General features: G+C 45.5%; 1 pseudogene; it reads left to right on the forward strand.

Annotated features, from left to right (window-relative positions):
- The window catches only part of LOC132806775 (beta-1,3-galactosyl-O-glycosyl-glycoprotein beta-1,6-N-acetylglucosaminyltransferase-like), a 36,080-nt pseudogene that overhangs the window by 11,556 nt on the left and 1,615 nt on the right, over window positions 1-22,909 (forward strand).

The following is a 22,909-nucleotide window of genomic DNA, read 5'->3' on the forward strand; positions in this document are numbered from 1 at the left end:
TTACGGGGATAGGGCAAGAACATGGTTGTGAGGAATGTTGAATCAGCCATGATCCTAGTGAAGCTGGCTTGAGGGACCAAATGGCCGACTCCTGTCCCGACTTGTTAATGGTCTTACATTTACTGATGAAACTGTTCAAAGATGTTATCGCACAACTCTGGAGCAGAAGCGACTTGAACCTGGGTCTCCGAGGCTCACACCGCATGGATCCTAGTTTACTTTATATCATGCACTTGACATTGATGCTGGTAGTTATGGCTGCAATTCGCACCAACCTGCCTTAGATCAAATTAATGAAGCGAAGCCACTGCAGGTTTACAAAAGGGAAGTCTCCAACCTCGCATCATGCATTGATGAAGCAGCTGAGAATTTGAATGCAGAGAATGTTGTCTGAACTGGATTCAATGAAATGTTTCACTAGGCACTAGATAAAAATTGCTGGACAACAAAATTGACAACACAAGCCCTGATTCATGGATCTTGTTTTAGACGAGAGGTTGGTCGGTTGGTAGGTGGGAATGATCCACACAGCTGGGACATATAAACATCAAGACCCGGAGCAGGAGAAGATGATTTGGCCCTACATGACACCCACCATACTGTATGATCATGGCTGATCCTCTATCTCAATGCATCTATCTCCTCTACCACTTTCTCCCCATGCCTTTGATGCTTTTGAAACCTAAATATTTGTTAATCGCATTCTTGGATATATTGGATATATTCAATGACACAGCTTTCTGTGGTACAGAATTCCATAACTTCACTATCCTGTAAGTTAAGAAATGTTTCCGCATCTCAGCCCTAAATAGACGACTGCTTTTATTCAATATGTCAGTGATATCAATCTTGGAGTATGTGGCAAATGCCCATATTCGGGGCAATGATAAACCTGGAGGATTGGCAAATGGTGAGGATGATGTAAATTGTCCAGAGTCATCACAATGAACAGACAGCATCCAGTCAGAGGTGAATACAGAAGAGTGTAAGGTGATATGTTTTGGGAGAAGGATGTGGAGAGGTAATAGAAATGTAATGGCACAATCGTAAAGAGTGCACAGGGTTAGAGGGATCTGGCAATAAACATTCATCAACATTAGAAGGTGGAGGAGGCCGTAAGAGGGTAGAAAAGCAGAAGTCTTCATAAATAGAGGCATTGATGCCAATAAATGGTTGAGTTATGCTGCATGTCGAATTGATTTAGCCCCAGTTGGATTGTTGTGGTCATTTCCAGTGACTTTAAAACGATGTGAGGGCCCTCAGGACAGGGAGAAGAGGAGATTTCGCAGAATGGTGCCAGGGTTTAAGTTGGATGGCTCAGTTGGAAAGGTCAACGATGCTCCCATTGGAACAAAGGAGATTGGGGTGAGGTTTATTCAATGGGTATAGGGTGAGCACTCGGTAATGAAGTCAAGGAAATATACTTGACTACTCACCGATTGTACAAATGCAATGGAATGCAGATGTAAGATTTTGGGTTAGAGGCATGGTGAGGATAACTGAGGAATTGAAACGCAAATGAAACCTAAACTACATTTGTATGAGATGATGGCCAGTTCCGATGTAAGTTGGATTTTAAAAAAGAGTTCCTTGTATGTATGCTCCCATACATACAAGGAACAAGAGTAGGCCATTGGCCCTTTTGATCCTGTTCCACCATCCACATTTCTGCATACCATCGATAATCTATCCTCCCCTTGGTAACCAAGGATCCATATCTCCCATGCATGATGCCACAAGGACCGAGGATAAAAGATATCTTTTGACACAATGTGAATAAAGTGTCTTGTGTCTTGCGGAAGGGGTGGCATGTTGTCTCAGTGATTAGCACTGTTGCCTCACAGTGCCAGGGACCTGGGTTCGATTCCAGCCTTGGGCGCCTGTCTGTGTTGAGTTTGCACATTCTCCCCATGTATGCATGGCTTTCCTCCGGGTGCTCTGGTTTCCTGCCACAATCCACAAAGATGTGCAGGCCAGGTAGATTTGTCATGCTAAATTGTCCATCGTGTTTGGGTGCATTAATCAGGGGTAAATATCAGGTCGGGTAATGGGTGTGGATGGTTTGCTATTCAGAAGATTGGTGTGGACTTGTTGGGCCAAATGGCCTGTTTCCATTTTTGTTTTCTTCTTTAACCCCGCATTACCGCCTAACAGCGGTAGTGCTTATTTTTTTCCCCAGCACCCATGGTGTGTGTGTGCAGGTGTGAGACACAGTGAAAGACACAAAGTGCACAAATCTTTATTTAAATTTCCACCACCAGGAAGAAAGGAAACACCCGTGTGGCCTGTGACAAGCAGTGCCCTTCACATCAAAGGGCAATGCTGTGTGATCAAAACAGTGGAGGGGAGGGCAGGGACTAAATCAAAATAAAGGTGGAGGGGGAGATGATGCACTCCACTCCCTGCGGTGCCCACCTCTCCCTGAACAACTCCAGGGTGTTGGTGGACACCGCGTGCTCCTTCCCCAAGGACACCCGGGCTCTACCGTAACCGCAGAAGAGGGGCAGGCAGTCGGCCCTAACGACCCCCTCCACGGCCCGCTGCCTGGACCTGTTTATGGCCAGTTTGGCCAGGCCCAGGAGCCGACCCATGAGGAGGTCTTCAGACCTGCCCTCCCTCCTCCGTACCGGGTGCCCGAAGATCAGGAGCGTGGGACTGAAGTGCAACCAAAAGCAGAGGAGGAGGTTTTTGAGGAAACCAAAGAGGGAGTGCGAATGCCCACACCCAATATACACATGGTCCACGGACTGCACAGCACCATAGAACAAGCAGTTGGGCTGGGAGTCCGTGAACCGCTGCATGCAGCACCCTCCACCCCAGATCCCCGAGAGAAAGGGGGAGGACTCCCACATAGAGAGCCCTCCACTGGGGATCCCCACCGCCCGGTGGCAAATGGACACGTCAAGGCGTGTCCAGACGGTGGATGAGGGAGAAGAGGTGGACGGTGTGCAGCAGCAGTCTAAACAGGGCCTGCCTTTTTACGTCCTTGAAAGGAACAAAATTAAAATTCCGGAGGCGGCTCAGGTTGTGGGGCACAGGCTCCTGCAGGAAGTACGGGACCTTGGGGCCAATGTGAAATTCTGTCCGGGCTGGGGTGAGTGTGGATGGGATCCCACCACACACCTCAGCGTCCTCCAACTCGAGCACTACGTCGGGTCCGAGCACTGCCGTTTTAAGGCGTCGGCTGGCGGTGGTCACGTACCGGACGTCTACCGCTGCCCTGCTCGCTATGTCTTGCAGCAACGTCCAGCCCAGGCCCCCGGCACCCAGCATGTCCCCGACCCTGTTCGCCCTCACCGCCATGGCCTTCCCCTCCAATAGCCACTCGAACCTGCGAGCACGGAGGTGCGGATTCCTGAGCAACGGCTCCCTGACGACAGCCGCTACTCCTGCAGGAGGGTAGACGCGGTGCGATTCGACCATGTTCCAGACAGTGATCAGGTCCTGGTAAAAGACAGGCAGCACCTTGAGGGCGACCTCCAAACCGTCACGGTTGACGAACAGGAGCTGCATATCGTAGTTGAGGTTACGCACATGGCTGAAAAAAGTTGATAGGGCAGACATTTGAATGAGTCGTCACCGTCACAAGGACGTGCAATCTGTCCGAGGTTATCTAGAGTCACCAAAGCTGCCGGGCAAGCCCGGATTGGTTTTGGTCTGATAAATACACGCATCCCCGCATGGGTCAGCGCTCGTTTGCATGTATTAGCTCTAGAATTACCACAGTTATCCAAGTAACAGTTGGAGCGATCAAAGGAACCATAACTGATTTAATGAGCCATTCGCAGTTTCACTGTACCGTCCTTGAGTACTTAGACATGCATGGCTTAATCTTTGAGACAAGCATATGCTACTGGCAGGATCAACCAGGTAAATGGCCTGTTTCCATGCTGTAGAGAACATATTGTGTGGTGTCCTGCACACTGAGGGAGGAGCTTTGGCTTCAAGTCCTACTCCAGGAGCTGAAGGCGTCTTCATTGCTATTGTGAGACACTCAAGGGTATGGGCCAAGTGCTGCAAAATGGGATGAGAATAGCTCAGAGCTTGTCTTTTTGACCAGTGCAGACACAATGGGCTGAAGTGCAACTTATTATTTTGGTGCTCTAAACCTCAATAACCAGAGAGCATGGAGTCATAGCATCATACAGTATGGAACCGACCCTTCAGTTCAACCTGTCTGCACTGACCAGTCATCCCAATCTGACCTAGTCCCATTTGCCAGCCTTTGGCACATATCTCTCTAACCTATTCCTATTCATGTCCACATCTAGATGCCTTTTAAATATTGTCATTGTACCAGCCGCCTCCACCACCTCTTGGTAGCTCATTCCAGGCACACATCATCCGCTGCGTGAAAAAGTAACCTCTCAGGTCTTTCCCCTCTCACCTTAAACCTATGCTTCTAGTTTTGGACTCCCCCACCCTTGGGAAAAGACCTTTGGCTATACAGCCGACATGGAAGGAATCAAAATGGGGCAAGAACAGAAAAGGAGGTCAGCTAAACAATTCTGAGCAGCAACAGAAAAGTGTAGCCAAGCACGTATGCAAGCTAGTGAGCTTACTGAAACTGGCTCCAGCTAAGTGAGAAGGCAGGAAGACCGAAACAACACTCAACAGGTTATGTAGAAGTTTAAGGTCAATGATCTAATGCTAATTATCATGTACCTAGATCAGGATCTGATTGATCAGTTGCGTTGCTAAGGCTTGAAATCAAAATGTAATGCATGAAAAGGGAACGCTGATTTGTGTGTAAAAGTGTGATTGCAACTGCCTGTTTCAGACTCTCCAGGCAAGAGTGGGCTTTGACCCGGCTGGTTGAGTCTTCTTGCATGTATGTGGTAAAGGAAGCTGTGTGAGGTGTACTATCATCCGGCTGATCATTTCAACATCTATCCATGCCCCTCCTGATTTTATGAACTCCTGTAAGGATACCCCTCAGTAACCGACACTCCAGGGAAAATAGCCCCAGCCTATTCGACCTCTTACTGGAGCTCAACCGCTCCAATCTCGGCAACGTCCTGGTAAATCTTTTCTGCACCCTCTCAAGTTTAACAACATCCTTTCTTTCGAAGGGCAACCAGAATTGTATGCAGTATTTTAAAAGTGGCCTCACCAATGTCCTCTACAGACAGTAGATCACACTTGGTAATGGCAAAGGCATATCAGAGATAGTCAAAGATACTCCTACTTATAGACAATAGGTGCTGGAGTAGGCCATTCGGCCCTTCGAGCCAGCACCACCATTCATTATAATCATGGCTGATCATCCACAATCAGTATCCTGTTCCTGCCTTATCCCCATAACCCTTGATTCCACTATCTTTCAGAGCTCTATTCATCTCTGTTACAGTTGCAACATTACATCCCAACTCCTATACTTAATGCACTGACCAATGAAGGTAAAGGTATCAAACACATACTTCACCACCCTGTCTATTTGCAATGCAACTTTCAAAGAACTATATCCCTGCACACCATGTCCTTCTCTCTAAGGCAAAAGCACTGTGTTCAAGTCCCACTCCAGGAGTTGATGACCACAGGAAAGTGTCTCCATTGCACTGGTGAGACATGAAAGGCGATGTTCCCAGTGCTGGAAAATGAGACTGGAGTAGCAAGGAGCCTGTTTTGCCAGCGCAGACACGATGGGCTGAAGGATCTATTTTTCTGGTGCTCTCAACCTTTATGACCAGAGGGCACAGCTTGAAGTGTATTTTTGGAGCCAGATCCACTGGGAGAGTTTGAGGATGAGTTTTATGTTGGCTCAGCGAATGAGCATTGGGAGATGGTTTGGGAGGCAGGGATATGGGGAAATAGGCAGGTGACTGGCACTAGGCAATATGAGTGCGAAAGGCCTGAGGGGCTGAATGGCCTTGTTCTCCACTGTAAGGTGAGTAACTGAGAGAAGGAGTGTGCATGGATCTTGCTGGAGCTGGAGGCAAGGAGAGTGCAGAGGAATTGGGGAGGGAAAAATCCATAGGCGAAGTTGAAAAGCTATCATTTCTACTTTCTCATTTTCTCACTCTCTCTTGCGCTTGTCTTTTAGAAACGTTGGCAATACCACCACGATACCCTCGACCAAGTCGTCTTGACGGCGCAACTGAAATACCAGCCGAACATCAGCACCTCCATTTTGGTGGGCAGTGCCTACTTCATGGCCACCAGAGAGTTTGTCGGCCATGTGTTTGCCAGTGCTGAGATCCAGGCCTTCCTCAAGTGGTCGGAGGACACCTACAGCCCGGATGAGCATGTGTGGGATACCCTGCACAGAATGCCCAATGTACCCGGCTCAATCCCGTACACCAAAGGGGCCACCAGAACACTTGGCCGGGCAGTAAAGTGGTCCTTTGAGGCTGGTGATGTTGCGAGGGGTGCGCTGTACCCTCCCTGCACGGGAAGGTATCGCCACTTGGTTTGTGTGTATGGGGCAGGAGATCTACAGTGGGTGGTCCATCAGAGATATTTCCTTGCAAATAAGTTTGACCCCAACATGGACAACACGGCAGTACAGTGCATGGAGAAATATCTCCGAAACAGGACACTTGGTAAAACGTGGGCTGGGTTGGAGGTTGGGACAGAGTAAACCTCGGTGATGGTGGTAGGCGCGGTGGGTGAGACATCGGAAACACTGAGAGACTGAGCACTGAGAGACTGTATACTATACCCCTGGCTGTTGTGGAGGCCAGGCACTGTGAAACTGCATGCTGCAACATTGCCACTGTAGCACTCGGCAGTGTGAGGCTGGGCACTATAGTGTTGGGCACTGTGGAGATTGGATACCTTAATACTATCCACTGTAACACTGGGCACTGTGAGACTTAGCACTGTAACATTAGTTACTGTGAAAGTCAAAATGTGCGGTGCTGGAAAAGCACGGCAGGTCAGGCAGCATCCAAGGAACAGGAGAATCAATGTTTCAGGTATAAGCCCTTCATCAGGAATGTGGGGGAATAAGGGGGTTGAGAGATAAATAGAGCGAGGGTGGGGCTTTTGGGGGAAGGTAGCTGGGAAGGTACTCAGTTATTCCAGCTGTGGAGGGGGGGGGGTGATTGCGATTAGCCAGTGGGGAAGATCGAACATATAGTTAGGAAGGAAGATGGACAGTTCAAGAGGAGAGAGCCGACTTGGAGGGGTGGATCTGGGATGAGGTGGGTGGAGAGGAGAGATTAGGAAACTAGTGACGTCAATGTTGATGCCCTGTGGTTGAGGGTCCCAAGGCAGAAGATGAGGTGCTCTTCCTCCAGTCATCAGATAGCTTGGATTTGGTGGTGTAGGAAGTGTCATTGTGGAGTGGGAGGGGGAGTTGAAGTAGTTGGCCACAGGTCGATGGGGTTATTTATGCCCAGTCTCTCAGGGACACATCCACCAATAATACTCAACACTGCCTGCGTGGGCACTGCATTACTGGAACACTGCCTGCGTGGGCACTGCATTACTGGAACACTGCCCGCGTGGGCACTGCATTACTGGAACAGTGCACAAGTGAGCACAGTACAGCTGGACACTGCAAGACCACTTTGTGACCATCACTTTTTTTTTTATTTTTCTCATTTTGGTTTGGAACTGTGAACTGAACTCTGAACAGTGGCTCGTTCTTCTTTTAAAAAAAAAACTGGAGAGACAAAAGACTGGTGTTTGCTGTTAGGATCTGGCCAGGAAAGATAATGCAGGTGAATTACAGCTCTCTGAACACAGCAGACAATTCAGCACTGAAATGTAGTTCTGCTCAGGGACTGACAGCTGGATGGATATTGAATGGGTCAGTCAGTAAGAGGAATGCTGCCTGGCAAGTAACCACAGAGAATGGTGAGAGAGAGAACGCAAAAACCATGAGTGATCTCGCTCTGACTGGATTTTGGGCTTGGAGGAAGTGCTTCTTTGGAAGTTGCTGGACTGGTCTGGTCTTCTTTTTTGGTTTGACTTCATCTAGTTACTTCCCCAGTTGTTAACTTGTTAAAAGGTCTGAGATGAGAATGAGAGTCTTCAGGAATGAGTATTAGTCTCCACAGGTCTTCAGAATTTGTTCGCATTGACTGGTGACTTTAAGTTCAAGCATGGTGTACAGTTCTTATGCCTGTAATACAACCCAGCATCAAAGGATTTCATGATGGCCTACTATTTATCATTGAAACTATTATCAACTGGCAAATTAAAATTTTAAACAAGTTTATCTCTTAACTGTCTGCTGGTGTGCGAATTGGGGGGGGGGGGGGGTACATGGGTTTATGATCATGGTTAGGAACAATTGAACGATTTTGAGGGTCATTGAATGGTTGAACGTCACTGTGTTACAAATCCAGTGATTGGGAGGCAGGTTTTGGTTGAGCTTCATTCTCCTGTGGCACTCTGGACACTGCACCTCCAGGTGCAATAACTCTGGACGTTGTCACTCCGGACCCCGTACCTCTGGGCACAATAACTCTGGATATTATCACTCCTTGTATGGCACTGTCAGTCCAGACACTCCAACGCTTGACACTGTCACTCCGGTTACAACACTGTCACTCTGGACACTATCACTAGATACTGTGAGATCAGACTATGACACTGGACAGTGTAATGCTGGACATTGCGATGTCAGATGTTTTAACTATAGACACTAACACCGGAAATAGTGACACTGGATATCATTTGGATGCAGATAGAAATGAAAACAGTCAAAAAGAAAACAAATGAGATAGAATCTACTTGTAGAAATGGGAACTAAATGGGACTGAGTGAGAATGATTGTGGCTGTCTAATGAATAGAAATCAGAACACTGCAATGATGTCCACATCTAATTGAGGATCTCGGGGTGGTTTGTATAAAGAATACCAGATATGCGGGAGTGAGTTTCAGACTGGAATCTAATCGAGAGGTTCAGGGTGGTTTCTGTACAAATGATGGAAGCTGACCTATGTGTGTGAATGGCCCGTGTTAGTCTAACATCCAGGGATTGTTTAATGGGCCTTGCTTCATACTTCAAGGACTCAGACATCTCCATTTTATCTGTCTCCCACCAAAATTGAAGCTATACAAAGAGAAATGTTGCCTCTGTAATGCCATATGTAATGCCATCTGTATACATCCAGGGCAGGTACAATCCTGGGATTGATAAGAGTAAATCTCCCTCCACTTCATCCTCATCAAACACTCCCAGGACAGAGACAGAATGGTGTTAGGTACAGAGGAAGAACTCACTTCGACATTGTTCCCATCGTTGTTCCTTTGGCCATGGGTTTGAAATGCTATCCCCACATTGTCATTGACTTTAGATCTGTCTCTGAATTTTGTTTCATCATTTAGGGATGTATTCAGCCCAGTGAGCCCTCACAGCTCGCTCTCCCTCATAGGCATTGACAATGTGTCTGTCTCTCCTCTTCTGTCTCCCTATTTCTCTCCCTGTGTGTGTCTCTCTCTCTCTCTCGTTGCCTCTCACTTTTCTGCCACCTTCCTTCATCTCTGCTTTCTGTGGGTTTGTGACACCATTGCGATGTTAAGAGAGAGTGTACCATGAATGTGGGCAGTAAACAAAGTCATTTCCAGCTTGGTGAGCTAGTACCACCCCAGCCTCAAATTTACCTGGACCATCTCAGACTCCTCCCTCCACTTCCTAGACCTCTCCATTTCTATCTCGGGTGACCAATGCAACACAGACAATTACTACAAACCGACCGACTCCCACAGCTACCTAGATTACACCTCCTCCCACCCTGCCCCCTGTAAAAATGCCATCCCATATTCCCAATTCCTTTGCCTCTGCCGCATCTGCTCCCAGGAGGACCAATTCCACTATCGAACTGCCCAAATTGCCTCCTTCAAAGACCGCAATTTCCCCTCCGACATGGTCGACGATGCTCTCCACCGCATCTCCTCCACTTCCTGCACCTCCATCCTTGAAACCTACCCCTCCAGTTGCCACTAGGACAGAACCCCGCTGGTCCTCACCTTCCACCCTACCAACCTCCGGATACATCGTATCATCCTGCGTCATTTCCCCACCTCCAAACAGACCCCACCACCAGGGATATATTTCCCTCCCCACTCCCTCGTCAGGTCCACACCCCCCACCAGCCAAACCTCCACTCCCGGCACCTTCCCCTGCAACCAAAAGAAGTGCAAAACTTGTGCCCTCACCTCCCTCCCAGGCCACAATGGATCCTTCCATATCCGTTGCAAATATACCTGCACCTCCACACACATCATTTACTGTATCCACTGCACCCGATGTGGTCTTCTCTACATGGGGGAGACAGGCCGCCTACTTGCGGGGTGTTTCATGGAACACCTGCACCAACCAACCTAACCACCCCATGACTGAACGCTTTAACTCCCCCTCCCACATCCAGGTCCTTGGCTTCCTCCATCGTCAGAATTGGCCACATGACTTCTGGAGGAAGAGCGTCTCATCTTCCACCTAGGAACCCTCCAACCACAAGCGATGAATGTAGATTTCTCCAGCTTCCTCATTTCCCTCCCTGCACCTTATCTCAGTCGCAACCCCCAGATTCAGCACTGCCCTCTTGACCTACAATCTTCTTCCCGACCTCTCCGCCCTATCACCCTCACCTTCCACCTATCATATTCCCAGCGCCCCTCTCCCAAATTCCCCCCCATCTTTTATCTAAGCCCGCTTGGCACACCAGCCTCATTTTTGAACAAGAGCTTATGCCCGAAACGTCGATTTTTTTTGCTCCTCAGATGTTGCCTGGCCTGCTGCGCTTCCCCATTAAGACATTGTTGTGAAAACCCATCTGATACCTAAAGCTCATTAGTGTAAGGAAATTTGCCATTTGACCTGGTCTGGCTTACATGTGACTCCAGACCCACAGCAATGTGCTTGACCTTTAACTACCCTCTAGACAGTTGGGGATGGACAATAATGCCGGCCCAACCAATGATGCTCCCATTTGTGACCAAATTTAAATAAAGTTCTCCAGCTCTGGAACCCTCCTGGTAATCTTCCTATGCCAATTATCCAAGATTGATGAATTTTGGCAATGCAGTTCAGTTCAGCTCCCAGTTCAATGTTTAGCTCAATTAACAGGGTTTGTGTAGCTCTAATTTTTAATGTTTGCTTTAATGATTAATTGCATTAGGTACTTATCTGTGATCATCATCTCAACTTGTCAAAGATCATAGAATCCCTAATTGCAGAAAGAGACCATTTGGCCCATAAAGTTTGCATCGACCCTCCACAACCCAGGCCCTGGTCATGACACGGGCTGCTTCAGGCACAGCCAACTCCATTTTCACCTGTAGCTCCATGATCAGCTTGTCTTTCTCCCTGCCTCACAATTATTCACCCCTTTGTCTGCCAGACTGCTCTTCTCTCTCTCTTTCTGGGCACCATCTATTGGAGGAGTGGGACACAAGTAAGTTGTTCTCTCTCACTGGTTCCCTTCATGCGAGTTTCAGGTCTAGTCTGGTTGACCATCTCCTCATGAAGTGACGAATTTGGTCCCTCATGTTGCTGCTGCGAATCTGATGCTCCCCAGTCAGAATCTGTTCTCAGTCCTTGCCATTTGAAGCACGTCTTTGAGATGGTGTTTAAAGGGCAATCAACATTTAGGAGTGAAGTGATGTAATAATCAGCAAAAACAACCTTGACCATGTCTGTCCTGCTACCAGTTGTTAGCAAGAAGTACTTTACTGTGTTCATTGTGTGTGTTGCCAATTTCAATTTCGAAGCTGAAACCGATTAGCATTCCTTTTTTCGTTCCTCACTCATGTCTGAAAAACACATCTTTAACCATGCATTATATATCAGTCAGAACTATTTCATGTCTTCAGAAAATACTTCTGGGCCAGACCAGGTAAGATTCCCAGATTCCCTTTGGTGAAGGACATGAGTGAAGCAGATGTGAATTTACAGCAATTGGTGTTAGTTTCATAGTTCCATTGCAGAACCTAACTTTCAATTCCAGATGGATTAATTATTTGAGATTAAATTCTGCCAATTGCTGGTATTTGTATCCTGGGTGACTGCGTTACAAGTCCAGTGAGGTTCCCCCAGTCCAACTACATCACAAGTTACATTATTCCCCAACTATCAACACCTTAGTTTCCAACAGCACTGTCTGTGTGTGCAGCAGCTCATTTGATTCTCTCTCCCCCACCACTTACACCCATTTGTTACTGTGTAGCTGTTACAGTTTGATTTCAAAATGTGTGCATTTCAGTTGGAAAACTACAAATGATTCTGTAATTTTAACTTTATTAATTGGTTGGTTATTAATCATTTATTTCATTCTTAGATTACGGAGTAATCAGTTCATTTCAGATGGAAAGAGGTAGCTCTGATCACTGAGATAATGCAGGGCTGGTGTCTGAGTATTTGTGTGATCAAAGGATCAAGAAATTGCCAACTATTTGGACTCGATATTACAGTGTGGGGTATTTCTCTCACCTCTATAAAAGGATAAAGCAAAACACATGAGACATTACATTGACTCAAGAAAAGCAATTCCTGGAATTCTGAAATAAAAATGGGAGTGATGTAGAGTTTTCATTGTTTCAACAAGATTCAGTGGAAAATTTCAGTAGCAGCTGGTGAGCGTTGGGGTGTGGGTGATAGTCACTGTCAAGCAGAGGGAGATGGAGCTGTGATTTTGAAGGTTTTAGAGTCCTAGAGGTCTACAGCATGGAAACAGGCTTTTCGGCCAAATTTGACTATGCCACTCAGTTTTCACTGTTAAATAGTCCCTTTTGCCTGTGTTTGGCCCATATACCCCCCAGTTGTCCCTCACTCCCAGCGAATATGGATAAAGGGGACTCAGTAATAGCAGTGCAACTGAATTTCATGTAAAAATGGTGAAACTTAACAATAAGTCTCGAAACAGAAAGTAATCCTTGATGTCGAGGAAACAGCAGCAATGAGGTGAGGTGAAGTAATGCACATGGGCAGGACAAACAAGACAAGGAAATACACGATGAACAACAGGACCCTGGGAAGCATTGACAATTAGAGAGATTTGGGTGAATGTATACCAGTCTCTGAAGGTAGATAAAGAATGGAGATAATATACTTGCTTTTATTAGCCTGACATCTTGTTTCTGTCCTTGGGATTTTCACTTGTGATCTCTTCCTCCCTTGAACTCTCTTTCTCTCATTCCCTCCCTCTGACTGTCACTATCTCATTCTCTGTCTGTTTGCTCTTCTCTTTTTCTCTCAATGCATTTTCTCTCCCTCTTTCTTCCTGGCCCCTCTGCTCTGTCCCAGTGGCAGAGAAAGGGGTTTGGGAAGATTTGGACTGAGTGCCACAAGTTGCTGTACAGTTAATGCAGTAGGATACACATTTCCCCGTCTCTCCTGGGTTTTACCCTCACTGTTGTCTAAACCGGGCCAGGGAGTGGAGGGATGAGTGGAAGGGGCATAAAGTACCTTTCTCATTGAGTGTGTGATTGGTTGGCTGCAGACTGAAATCTTGCTGTGCATTATGGCAGTCAGTTAAAAGACCAGTTAGTCTCTGAACATACTCACCATGTCCTTCAGCCCAGGGGTTGTGAGTCTGTGAGAGGAGCCGGAGTAGCCATGCTCCTGAGTTCTTGAGTGGAGGAATGGGAAGCAAAGAGTTGGTGAGAGATAGCCAGGGAGAGGGGGAGTGTTTCATGGGGCTTGAGGGGGGAAGGGACTGTTGTAGGAGAGAGAGAGATGGAGGAGTGAGAGAACAAAGAGGCAGAGTATGAGACAGGGCGGAAGAGCGGTCTCCCCAGATTGGGGAGTAACAATGCCATTCAGGGCAAGGCCTGAGGAGCTGGACAGCACTAGGATCACTTAATGGGGAGTGTGGGGGGAGGATGGGGGATTGTTGGTGGTTGTGGTGGTAGGGAGGCATGATGGGCTGAAAGGATTATCTGTGTGATGTGAAGCTTCCATAATTCTGGGACTGGGATCTTGCTGTGCATGAAAGCAGTCAGTTACAGGCCAGTTAGTCCAGACAAACTCATTAATCTCTGCGCCAGGGAGTGGGGCTCAGCATGATATGGGGGACAGCAAAATATTTGTGAGGGTACACATTGGGTGAGGAGTATATTTGGGTGGGTAAAATAATTGGGGAAGGGCAAACATTTGGGAGGGGAGTAAAATAGGTACAGAATAGGGGGATGCAATATTGTGGGCATTTTCGGATCTAAGAGAAAAAGACAGGGTGAAAGAGAATGAGAGAAAGAGACAGGGGGAGTAAGTGACGGAGAGAAGAGAGGAAGAGTGGGGATGAAGAAACAGGAACAGAGAGAGATTGAGGAGGAGGAGAGCAAGCAAAGAACAGAGACAGAGATAGCTAGAGGAGAGAGAGAGAGAGAGAGAGAGAGAGAGAGAGAGAGAGAGAGAGAGAGAGAGAGAGAGAGAGACAGACAGAGAGAAAAAGTCAGACAGGGACAAACAGAAGTTAAGACATGGACAGACTGAATATTCCAGTTCGTCCCAGCTCTCAATGGTTTCTCATATTCCCTCTCTCCCATGAGGTTTGCTTCAGCCTGGGAATGTATCAGTGTGTTGTATATTTGTGAGTAATCTCTGTGTCTCTATCCAATGAAGTCTCTTTGGTTTTGGGGGTTAATTCCCTCTTTCTCTCTCTTGTGTTTAAAATGATACCCTCTGCTGTACACCCCATGCCACTGCACAAGCATCAACAGCATTTCCTTTGAGTGAACCTTTTTGGAATTGAAGTAACAGGTTGTTCTTCCATCAAAAAGTCTGATCCACTGCATTACTCCCTTGATGTAAAACATGCTGTGCCAGCAGCAGCCCTGACATATACAATGTACTGAGGGAATGTTCAGCTCAGTGTTGTTTTTACTGCAAACATTTATAAACTGTCAATTGTTTGCTGGCAACAACAAGTCCCTTCAATATTACCTGACGCCCTCCCTGATGTACTTTCCAACCATCAATAACCACAAAGCAACTGGGGTTATTCAGCACCTAAATGTGATCTTCAATAAATCACCTCACTTTCACACAGTGATTCAAACAACATGAAAAATGACAAATAAAAACTGAAAGAACTGCGGATGTTGTAAATCAAAAAACAAAAACAAAAAGTTGCTGGAAAAGCTCAGCAGATCTGGCAGCATTGGTGGAGAGAAATCAGAGGTAATATTTCAATTTAAGTGGCCCCACTTCAGAACTGTAATCCAAACAGGAGCTGAACATACGAAACTGCCCTATGTGAGGTCAGCTCCCTGAATAGCCATCCCCAACCAGCAAAGGGTCTAGTCATGAACAACTACCCATAAAGTGAACACAGGCGAGCAGTCATTCCCACTCACCTTATTTCCAATCATCCAGAACGCAAGGAAGATGCAATAAAAATTCTAAGAAGTAGATTGGCTAAAATTGCCCAGCAAGATCTTGAACTGACTTGTACTACAGCAATTATAACAGTTGGAATTTATATGTCTATATAAATCTGCCTCTGTGCTGTGAATCACCATCACTGCTTGGACAGACATCCCACGTGACAATCGGTGCAATGATGTCCCACACCATGAAGCAAAGAGCATCTTGTAAATCACGGTTGACAGATGATTCATATTCTTTTACAAGTGTGCTGCTGATGGACTATGAATCAATTAATGATCCATTTACAGTTTCCAACTCACAAGTCTCTCAATGTAGAATTTCAGTTCAACTGGAAGGCACAACAGAGAGAAAGCACTGCAGATGCTGGAGATTAAAATCAAAGAGTATGGTGCTGGAAAAGCACAGCAGGTCAGGCAGCATCCGAGGAGCAGGAGAATCGACATTTTGAGCATAAGCTCTTCATCAGGAATACACAATACCAGCACTGACTTTCACTCTGTCGGGCCAAATGTTCTTGATCCTGATTGGAGCCTTGCAGCAGCACAAAAATGTCAAATCACACGTCAGTCACCATAAACCAACTTGGCTTTCATCTGTGAAAATCCCTTTTGGACCAACCAATTTCCACAGCTGTCATGTTGGATTCCACCACCCCGTGGCTCAACACTTCAACTCCCCCTCCCAATCCACCAAGGACATGCAGGTCCTTGGACTCCTCCATCGCCAGACCATAGCAACATGACGGCTGGAGGAAGAGCGCCTCATCTTCCGCCTAGGAACCCTCCAACCACAACGGATGAACCTAGATTTCTCCAGTTTCCTCATTTCCCCTCCCCCCACCTTGTCTCAGTCAAATCCCTCGCCTTCCTAACCTGCAAACTTCTTCCTGACCTCTCCGCCCCCCCCACCCCCACTCTTGCCTATCACCCTCATCTTGACCTCCTTCCACCTATCGCATTTCCAACCCCCTCCCCCAATCCCTCCTCCCTACCTTTTATCTTAGCCTGCTGGACACAGTTTCCTCATTCCTGAAGAAGGGCTCATGCCCGAAACGTCGACTCTCCTGCTCCTTGGATGCTGCCTGACCTGCTGCGCTTTTCCAGCAACACATTTTCAGTGAAAATTATACCACCCTGTTATAGGCCCTTTGACTAAGGGGAACAACTGCTTTCTATTCACCCTGTCTATGGTCTTCATAGATATTCCGATCTCTGTTCTTAGTGAAGCAACCCGAGCTGATCCAGCCTCCCTCTTCACAGCTAAATTGCTACAGCCGAAGCAACATCCTGCTGAACCTCCTTTGCACTCCCTCCAATGCAAACGCATCCTTCCCATGCTGCAGTGACCAGAACTACACACAATAGTCCAACTATGGCCTAAACAAAGTCCAACAGCACTTCCCTGCTCTTATAACCTACATTTTGACTAGTAAAGGCACATATCCTGTATGCCTACTTAACTACCCTATTAGCCAGTCCTGCCACCTTCAGAGATCTGTTAACAAGCACCTTAAGATCTTTTGATTGCTTTATGCAGCCTGGTGTCCTCCCATTCACGGAGTACTGCCTTGTCTTGCAACTTCTGGCAAAATGTATCACGTCAGGGTTTATCAGGATTAAATTTTATCTGCCGTTGATCTGCCCGTTTGACCAATCTACCTATTTTTGTTTGTAGCCTAAGAATATTTTCCTCACTGCCAACCACCCAGTCAATATTTGTCTCATCACAAACTTACTTAGTGTCCCCAAACACCCCCACCCCCAACAACACACATTCACCCATATACATGAACACTAACACGGGCAGACATACACACACACTCAAATACACGTACACACACACACACACACTCATTATTATTTACGAATATCACAAACAGTAAAAGATCCAAAATTGATCCCACTGGATACCATCTCCAATTTCAGCTTTGCCTCGGCTTCCTCTGTCTGAGTCAATTTGCTAATTTATTCTGAATTCCATGTGTTTTTACTTTAGTTGTCAATCTCCTATGTGTGGCTTTGGGACAGTTCAGTGACTCAGTGCTTAGCTCTGCTGCCTCACGGCACCAGGGCCCTGGGTCCGATTCCAGACTTGGGTGACTCTGTGTGAAGTTTACATATTCTCCCTGTGTCAGTGCGGGTCTCCTCTGGGTGCTCGGTTCGTCCTACGTCCAAAGGTGTGCAGGTTAGGTAAATTGGCCATGCTAAATTGCCCATAGAGATAGGTGCATTAGGTAAGGGTAAAGGTAGGGGAATGGGTCTGGGTGGGTTAACCTTTCAAAGGTCAGTGTGGACTTGTTGGCTTGCATGGCCTGTTTCCATACTGTAGGGAATTGAATTTAATCTTGTCAAAGGCTTTGCTAAAATCCATATAAACTACATCAATTCCCCTACTCTCATCCAAAGACCTGGTCACTTCTTCAAAGAATTTCACCACATTTATGATGCATTTTGTCCCTCTGACAAAACCACGCTAACAAAAATGAACAAAGAAAATTACAGCACAGGAACAGGCCCTTCAGCCCTCCAAGCCTCTGCTGATCCGGATCCTCAATTAAAACCCGTCGCCTATTTCCATGGATTTGTATCCCTCTGTCCGCTGGCCATTCATGTAGCTGTCTGGATACATCTTAAACGACGCTATCACGTCCATCTCTACCTTCTCTCTGCATAAAGAACTTTCCACGCATATTTACCTTCACCCTTTCCCATCTCACCTTGAACCTGTAATTAAGTCCCCCACTCTGGGGAAAAAAAAGCTTCTTGCTATCCACCCTGTCTATACCTCTCATGATTTTGTCGACCCCAGTCAGGATCGCCACCTCAAACTCCATCTTTTCAATGAAAATAATCTTATTCTACTTAACCTCTCTAAATAGCTAGCACCCTCCATTCCAGGCAACATCCTGGTGAATCTCCTCTGCATCCTCTCCAAAGTATCCACATCCTTCTGGTAATGTAGCAACCAAAACTGTATGCTGTATTCCAAATATGGCCAAACCAAAGTCCTATACAACTATAACATGACCTGGCAAATCATGTACTCAATACCCCGTCCGATGTAGGAAAGCATGCCATATGCCTTCTTGACCACTCAATTGACCTGCATTGCCACCTTCAGGGAAATATGGGGCCTGAACACGCAGATCTCTCTGTATGTCAATTTCCCCAGGGCTTAAGTCCAAAGATGTGCAGATTAGGTGAATTGACCTGGCTAAATTACCCATTGTGTTCGAGAATATGTAAGCAAGGTGCATTAGATAGGGGAAGTCTAGAGTAATTGGTGTAGGGGACTGGGTTGGTGTGGACTTGTTGGGCCAAATGGCCTGTTTCCACACTGTAGGGATTCTAATTTACTGCATAGTTTGCTTGAGAACTGGGTCTTCCAAAATGCATCACCTTGCATTTGCCTAGACTGAACTCCATCTGCCATTTCTCTGCCCAACTCTCCAACCTATCCATATTTTGCTGCATTCTCTGACAGTCCCCATCACTAACTGCTACTCCACCACTGGTCACAGTTCTTCATTTTGAGAAACTCCCTTCCACTATTGCTCACAGTCTCCTGTTGTCCAGCCAATTCTCTTTCCATCTACACCAAGGATCCCATTCAACTTCACTTTCTCCATCAGCCTGCCTTGGGGAGCCTTATCAAACGCCTTATTGAAGTCCATGTATATTACATCTACAGCCCTTCTCTCATCAATCAACTTTGTCACTTCCTCAAATAATTCTGTTAAGTTGGTATTATCTCAGAATAGATAAGGAAGATCCAGTGGATGTGGGTACTTGGATTTTCAAAGACCTTTTGACAAAGTCCCACGTAAAATGTTAGTTTGCAACATCAAAGCAAATAGGATCAGGATAATATACTGACTTGAATTGAGAATTCATAGCAAACAGAATGTGCAATGTTTGGAGTGGAAGGTAATGACACTGGATAGTAGAAGGATCAATGCTTGGGTTCCAGTTATTCGCAATAGCCTTCGCGAGTGTTTTTTCATTCATGCGATGTATATACTGGGTTCTCTAGACTACTGTCAGATATTTTGTTTATTTATTAATTGGATAATTAATATGACAGGATACTTCATTTCTTTGACTTGCAGTCTGAACTTGAACTGAGTGTTTATGCAGCAATTTAAATTCACCAGTGAAACGCCAACCATTGCAAATATAAATTCTGAACTGTTGTAATGTCTCAGGTATGTTCCCCGAATGTTATAATGAAAGAATTCTATAATTTTTGCACCAACCACAGAATGATGAATGATGAAATAACGACAAAAGTAAAATCAGTCTTTCTTCTGCTTTCCATCCCTGGGTCACTGGGATTCTCTCCTTTGCTATAGCCCTTCAGTCTCTGATGGGCCCAACTTGTCATAAAAATATATCTCACTGTCAGTACTGAACGACAGAATGAAAGTGTATGGAACCAAGGGCATTAAAACCCAATCAAAACAGTCAAATCCCACCCAACCGGCACAGAAAAATAATTCTGCTTTGGATAACAGAAACAATTGGCAATTACCTCTGTCAGTTCATATCTATAGTAGAAGGGGATGTTATTAAAAATAGACCAGAATGCATGGTATTCAGAGGACAACAGCTGCATTTTTCTTGGTGCAATACTGTGTATCCACGTTCTGGAAATAGATGACAATTACATCGATCAAAGGAGGTGGTAACTGTCAACCAGACAGAACAACTTTAGGCTGAATGAATCAGAACATTGTGAACACTACACATAGTGGTGAGATCCAGGAAAGGCATGGTAAATTAATAACATTTAATCTGCCACAGAATAACCTCTGTGATTATAATAAATAGGTCTGCTGTCACCACAGCCATGAGGTAACGACTGGTGCAGGTTGAGAGGCTGCACTTTCCTTCGGCCAGTATCATAATTCCGAGTAAACAGGTCCTTCTCCTGTTTAAGATACCATGTAAAATTCATGTCTTTGAATACGTTATTGTCATCTGACATAATATAAACAATAGACAATAGGTGCAGGAGTAGGCCATTCTGCCCTTCGAGCCAGCACCACCATTCATTATGATCATGGCTGATTATCCTCAATCAGCATCCTGATCCTGCCTTATCCCCATATCCCTTGATTCCACTATCCTTAAGAGCTCTATCCAACTCTTTCTTGAAAGTTTCCAGAGACTTGGCTCACACAGTCTTCTGGGGCAGAGCATTCCACACACCCACCAATCTCTGGGTGAAGACGTTTCTCCTCAACTCTCTGTTCTAAATGGCCTACCCCTTATTTTTAAACTGTGTCCTCTGGTTCGGGACTCACCCATCAACGGAAATATGCTTCCTGCCTCCAGAGTGTCCAATCCTTTAATAATCTATATGTCTCAATCAGATCCCCTCTCAGCCTTCTAAACTCAAGGGTATGCAAGTCCAGTCGCTCCAACCTTTTAACATAAGATAGTCCCACCATTCCAAGAATTGACCTCGTGAATCTACGCTGCATTCCCTCAATAGCCAGAATATCCTTCCTCAAATTTGGAGACCAAAACTGCACACAATATTCCAGGTGCGGTCTCACCAGGGCCCTGTACAGCTGAAAAACCTCTTTGCTTCTATACTCAATTCCTCTTGTTATGAAGGGCAGCAAGCTATTAGCTTTCTTCTCTGCCTGCTGTACCTGCATGCTTGAGGGGTCAAAATTAACTTCATTTAATTTGTCATGATAAAAGTGGATACATCAGCATCAGGCCAGGATGAACTGAATGGAAACAGACCAAGTAAAGTATTGCTGAAAATACATTTGCAGTCAAAAGACACACAGATTTTTAAAAAGTATGTGATTTAATCTTTATAATGGAGCATGTTGTCCTCTAAATTCTCGAATTTACATTCTCACCTGTTTACCTGTATTCAAAATGTTCCATGTTCATCATTAATTCATTTGCTTTCTTGGACAGGTGTGAATCACATTTTGTAAAATATGTATGAAAGTGTCAGCTGTTCTGTTGCGATATAAATATTACCAGTTGGTGTGATCGTGAAAGAAATGACCGATTTCATTGAATTAAGTGAAATGAAGTGCAGGTATGAATGCCAGAAACAACAGTAAGTTTGACAATTGGGAACAATCCTGTGTCACTGCGCTGTCTAAACCTCTGGATTCCTTCTCAAAGTCCTTCTGATTGTCCAACTCCGTCTCCTAAACCCTCTAGTTTTGCACTCCTCTCACCTTGGAAAAAGACCTTGGCAATTCACCCTATCCATGCCCCTCATGATTTTGGTAACCTCTATAAAGGACACCCCCTCAGCCTCCAATACTCCTGGAAAAATAGCCTCAGCCTATTCAACTTCCCCCTACCGCTCAAAACTTCCAACCCTGGCAACAACCTCGTATATCTTTCCTGAAACCTTTCAAGTTTAACAACATCTTTCCTACAACAAGGAGACCAGAATTGCGCACAGCATTCCAAAAGGTCTAACCAAAGTCCTGTATAGCTGCAACATGACTTTCTAACTCTCATACTCAACACGCCAAATTCCAGTTCTTTGGTTCTTCACCCATGCTCAGTGTTGAAGAAAACTCTCGAGACTCGGACCTTGCAAACTGATTAGTTTATTACATGATAGATCATGGGAGTTCACCATCCTAACTGTAGCTTGGTGTTATTGCGAAGTACCTCAGGATACCATAGGATTATAAAGAGAAAGGAGCTGACCGTTAATTACACAGTTTGGCATGCTTACAAATTGGTACTAAATTAGAGGTTCGTCATTAAGTTCAAAACTAAAGCACTTTTATGCATTCTACAAGTGGACAAATGAAATGGTATCACTACCTGCTCCAGTTAACACTAAGCAGAGATACCCCTAATTGGCTGAATGACCATGAAGAGGCAATATCTAGAGAAGGAAGGGGGACGAATTGGAAAGTCTATATCAACTTGACTGGTTTTACAGCCTGTCCTGATCATTCAGCAAAGGGAGGAGACACTATCTTGAGAAGGAAGATAAGGACAACCTTTCACATTACCTCATAGTAAGGAATGCATAGCCAGCAAAGTTCTGGCTGGGGACACAAATGGAACCCTCAGCCGAATCAGGAAAATGGCTTCTGGGCAAATAATGTTAACCCTTCCCCAACATATAGATAAACAAATATTTCTACTAGGTGCCCCACAATTTTCTACCCAACTTCCCACAACATCCTGGGTCACATATAATTAGGTACTGGAGGGTTATCTATCTTCATGTTTTCTAAGACCTCCAGTTCTTCCTCTTCTGTAATGTGAACTGTTTTTAAAATATCAATATTTATTTCCCTGAGTTCTCTAGCCCTCGTTTCTTTTTCCAACAGTAATAATTGATGTGAAATATTCAGTTACCATCTCTCCCACCTCCTGAGGTTCAACACAAAGTCAACTTTGTTGATCTTTAAAGGGTCTTTTTCTCTCTCTCGAAGTGTTTATAGAATCTTTTTTGGGTTATCTTAAATCTTACTTGCCAATGTTATCTAATTTTCCATTTTTGCCTTTCTGATTTCCTTTTTAAACATGTTCCTACCTACTTTATACCCTTCAACCAACAGGACCATATGCTTCTGAACTCTCATTATCACACTTTTAAAGACTCCCACTTGTCAGTCA

This window comes from Hemiscyllium ocellatum, assembly GCF_020745735.1.
Source record: "Hemiscyllium ocellatum isolate sHemOce1 chromosome 15 unlocalized genomic scaffold, sHemOce1.pat.X.cur. SUPER_15_unloc_25, whole genome shotgun sequence".
NCBI classification, from domain to species: Eukaryota; Metazoa; Chordata; class Chondrichthyes; order Orectolobiformes; family Hemiscylliidae; genus Hemiscyllium; species Hemiscyllium ocellatum.